The sequence below is a fragment of the Panthera tigris genome, chromosome B3 (genome assembly GCF_018350195.1).
Source record: "Panthera tigris isolate Pti1 chromosome B3, P.tigris_Pti1_mat1.1, whole genome shotgun sequence".
Lineage (NCBI taxonomy): Eukaryota > Metazoa > Chordata > Mammalia > Carnivora > Felidae > Panthera > Panthera tigris.
The window spans coordinates 40,293,538-40,297,973 of record NC_056665.1 but is presented as its reverse complement, the minus strand read 5'-3'; the positions used below and the strand labels follow the sequence as shown (position 1 = coordinate 40,297,973).

The 4,436-nt window shown below is 45.5% G+C and overlaps 1 pseudogene; it reads right to left on the bottom strand.

Moving 5' to 3' along the window:
• Nucleotides 1-388: 388 nt before the first annotated feature.
• On the bottom strand, nucleotides 389-4,051 carry LOC102959950 (annotated as a pseudogene).
• Nucleotides 4,052-4,436: the final 385 nt, after the last annotated feature.

The window sequence follows — 4,436 nt, the reverse complement described above, 5'->3', positions numbered from 1 at the left end:
CAAGAGTCACATGCTCTTCTGGCTGAGCCAGCCAGGTGCCCCTCTTTCTGCATTTTAAAAATGTGGCTCCACTATTTTCTTGCTTGCACAGTTTCTGACCATAATAAATCCATTAGCCTTATTTATATTTGTATGTAATATGTCTTTTTACTCTGGCTGCTTTTTAAAAAAAATTTTTTAATGTTTATTTATTTTTGAGAGACAGGGAGAGACTGAGCATGAGCAGGGGAGGGGCAGAGAGAGAGGGAGACACAGAATCCGAAGCAGGGTCCAGGCTCTGAGCTGTCAGCACAGGGCTGGACATGGGGCTCAAATTCACAAACCGAAAGATCATGAGCTGAGCTGAAATCGGATGCTTAACTGACTGAGCCATCCAGGTGCCCCTACTCTGACTGCTTTTAAATTTTCTCTTTATCACATTTTAAAAACAACTTACAATATACCTTGGTATAGGTTTTTTGGAGGGGAGTGGGCTGGGTTCAGTGTACTTTATTGGTGGTACATGACCAGGAAGGCTCCCCAAGCTCCTCCCACTCTTTAGGGGGTCTGAGTTGGAAAATACAGTGTGTTGGGAGATTGAGTTGGGGCCCTCAAGCAGCTAAGGGCCTCTGTCTTCCTCTTGTGTTCTTGCTGGGGCTCTTGGTCTGGGAGACTCTTACTCCTTGGAGGTCATGTGGATTGTAAGGTCTACCACCATTTTGCTGTAGTCAAATTCATCTTCATACTAGGAAATGAGCTTGACAAAGTGTTCATTGAGAGTAACACAAGCCCCAGCGTCAAAGGTGGAAGGGTGGGTATCCCTATTAAAGTTGCAGGACAAACCAGGTTCTCAGTGCAAATCAGGATGCCCATGAGGGGGCTGATACCTGCTTCACCACCCTCTTGATCTCATCACATATGGCAGCTTTCTCCAGGCAGCAGGTCAGATCCTGCTGACACATTGAGAGTGGAGACATGGCAGACCATGTTGGTGAGCTCCCCATATAGCTCAGGAATTACCTTGCCCATAGCTGTGGCATTGCCAGTAGGAGCAAGGGTGATGTTCTGCACAGCACATGGCTGTCATGCCACAGCTTACCAGAGGGGCCATCTACAGTCTTCTGGGTGGCAGTGATGGCATGGACTGTGGTCATGAGTCCCACCATGATGCTAAAGTTGTCATGGATGACTTTAGACAGGGGGCACCAAGCAGTTGGTGGTGCAGGAAGCATTTGATGGTCTTGAGGGAATTGTCATACCTCCCATGGTTCATTCCCATCACAAACATGGGGGCATCAAAGGAAGGGGCAGAGATGATGACCCTTTTGGCTCTACCCTTCATGTGAGCCCCAGTCTTCTCCAAGATAGTAAAGACATTATTGGACTCTACAACATACTCAGCACCAGCATCACACTATTTGAGGTTGGTGGGATCTCACTCTTAGAAGATGGAGATGTGCTTTCCACTGATGACAAGCTGCCCGTTCTCAGCCTTGACTGGGCCATTGAACTTGCCATGGGTAGAATCTTTCTGGAACATGTAGACGATGTAGTTGAGATCAATGAAGGGATCACTGATGGCAACAGTACTTTGTTAGAATTAAAAACAGCCCTTGGGGTACCTGGCCTGGGTAACTCAATTGGTAGAGCATGTGACTCTTGATCATTGTGTGTAGAGATTACTTAAAAATCAAATACTTTTTTAAAAGCTTTCTAATTTATTTTGATAGAGAGAGAGAGAGAGAAAGAGAGAGAGAGAGAGAGAGAGGGAGAGATGGGAGGGGCAGTGGGAGAGGGAGAGAGAGAATCCCACACAGGCTCTGTTAGCACAGAGCCCGATGCAAGGCTCGAACTCATTAACTGTGAAATCATGACCTGAGCCAAAACCAAGAGTCGGATGCTTGACTGACTGAGCCACCCAAGTGCCCCAAAAATAAAATCTTTAAAAAAAAAAGTGGCCCTGATGACCAGGTATCCAACATGGCCAAATCCGTTTACTCCAAGCTTTTCCATTGTGTCTCAGGGAACCAACTGGCAGTGCACAAGGAGATGCAACAGTGTGTTGAGCTGAGAGGAGCAGAGAGCTTGGTATAGTTTCTGTGTATTGTGCTTGGGGTTCATTAAATATTTTAGATCTAATGATTTATCAGATTTTCATCAAAGTTAGAAGTTTTTCAGTTCTTTTTTCCTTTTCCTTCAAGTATTTCTTTTTCTCATCCTCTTCCCTCTTTGGGGGACTCTAATTACACACACACATTAGATCACTTGAAGTCATGTCACAGCCCGCCAATGCCGTGTTATTATTATTTTGAAGCTTTTTTTCTCTGTGTATTTTACTTGGGATAGCTTCTGTACTATATATTCGAAGTTCGTTAGTCCTTTGCTATGTCTAATGTTCCATTAATCCATCTAGTGTATTTTCTATCTCAGACATTATAGTTTTCATCCTTAGAATTTTAATTAATTTGGGTCTTTTAAAAATATCTTCTATTTCTCTACTTCACATGGTCAGTCTTTGTTTTATCTTCTTGCACATGTGGAACGTGGTTATAATAACTGTTTTAATGTCTATGTCTCTTAATCCCATCATCTGGGTAATTCTGGGTAGGTTTCAATTGATCGGTTTTTCTTTTCATTATGGGTCATACTTTCCTGTTTCTTTGTATATGTGCTAATTTTTATCGGTTGGCAGACACTGTGGATTTTATTTTGTTGGGTGCTGGATATTTCTGTAATCTTATCAATATTCTTGAGTTTTGCTCTGGGGTGCAAAAGCACTTGGAAACAATTTGGTCCTTTTTCAGATCTTGCTTTTGTTGGGGCCAGAGTGATGTTTTGTCTTCACCCACTTCTGAGTCAAAAAGTCTTGTGAGTGCTCTACTCAATGCCCCATTAATTGTGAGGTTTCCACTCTGGTTCCTGGGAGCCAGCACTATTCCTAGCCTCGTGTGAACTCGCAGGATTATTCTCTCTAACCCTACTGGTTGATTCTAACCGTGCTTTTGAGTAGTTTCTTCAAATGCAGGCACTATGCTGAATGACCAAAGGGGTACTACCTCTGTAGAGCTCCACAGTTCTGTGTGCAACTTTCTCCTTTTTGGTTCTCTGTCTTGTGTCCCCAGGCTCCTGACTTCATCTTGTCAGTGCAGGAGACTGCTGGTCTCCACCTGCCCTTCTCTCCCTGTGCTCTGCTCTGGACACTTTCTTTAGGCAGTAAGGTGGGGCATTCATAAGCCTCTCCCCATTTGGTTCCTACTCTCAGGAGTCACTGCTTTTCCTAGTCTGACGTCCAATGCCTTGAGAACCGTTGTTTCACATATTCTGTGGGGAATTTTAGTCATCTCAGGTGGGGACATAAATCCAGTCCCGGTTACTCCAACTCAGCTGGAAGCAGAAATTCTCGTGATGGTTTGTTCATTTGTCCAGTGGGCACTTATTGGGAGAGAGCTTGCTGGGTCCCCCTCACAGTGGTCTTGTGGCTCTCCAGACAGTCCAGATTTTCCTATCTCAGGGCCTTTGCATGGGCCCTCTCCTCTGTCTGGACTGCTCTTTCTAGCTGTACTTTCTCTCTCAGCTCAGAGGCCTTTTCTGACTACTTACTCTGTGTAAAGCGAATTGCTCTCTTTTTTATTTCCCATCACACTTCTGCTTTCCTTTACAATTTCTTTTACTAGAGTGTAGGCAGGAATTTCTGTCAGATTCCCTGGAGCCAGCTCAGGGCCAGGCACACTATAGGTATGCAATAAATATTTATTAAATGACTGAGGTCTTTGTATATTTCATGGTACCTGTCATATAACAGAGCTCAGTCAAACTGGGGCTGCTTGTCTGATGGGGGCATAGCTCCTCGCCCTAAGTCCCCACCAGGGAAGGGATACAGGGCCCCTGGACTGAGGCCATGCACTCCTTAGTGATAACTGAAGGCCCCTGGGTACCGGCCAGGGAGGGTTTGACAGGTGGAGCTGATGAGTTCCAGACCCAGGCCTCTGGGCCCCGGCACAGGCCGACAGAACCGGACACTGGGCAGGAGCCAGAGCCAAGCTTCCATGACGTCGTTGCCTTCAAGGGCCATGCTCCTCCCTAGGCTTTTGGTGGGACTTCAGATCTCACCCAACCCTCTTAGAGCTATCTGCCACCAGATTCTGGGGAAAGATGGAGCCGTCCTCCCTGGTTCGAGTCCCAGATCTGGTTGTATGACCATCTACAACGATCAGAACACTCACAGAGTTGGCTCTATAAAGTCAAAAGTACTTTCTACATGGAAAACCTCTGTGAACTGAAAACAAGTGCTCACTGAACTGGCAAAGCCTTAGGAAGCTTCTGTTCCAAACCCCTACTTTTAACAAAGGAAGAGCCTGAGGTTTAAATGAAATAATGTATGTAGACTGCTTGGCACCGGGCTTGGAACTTTGTGTTTTTATGCCAGCTATTAGCCACCTGCCTACCCCAGGCTGAGC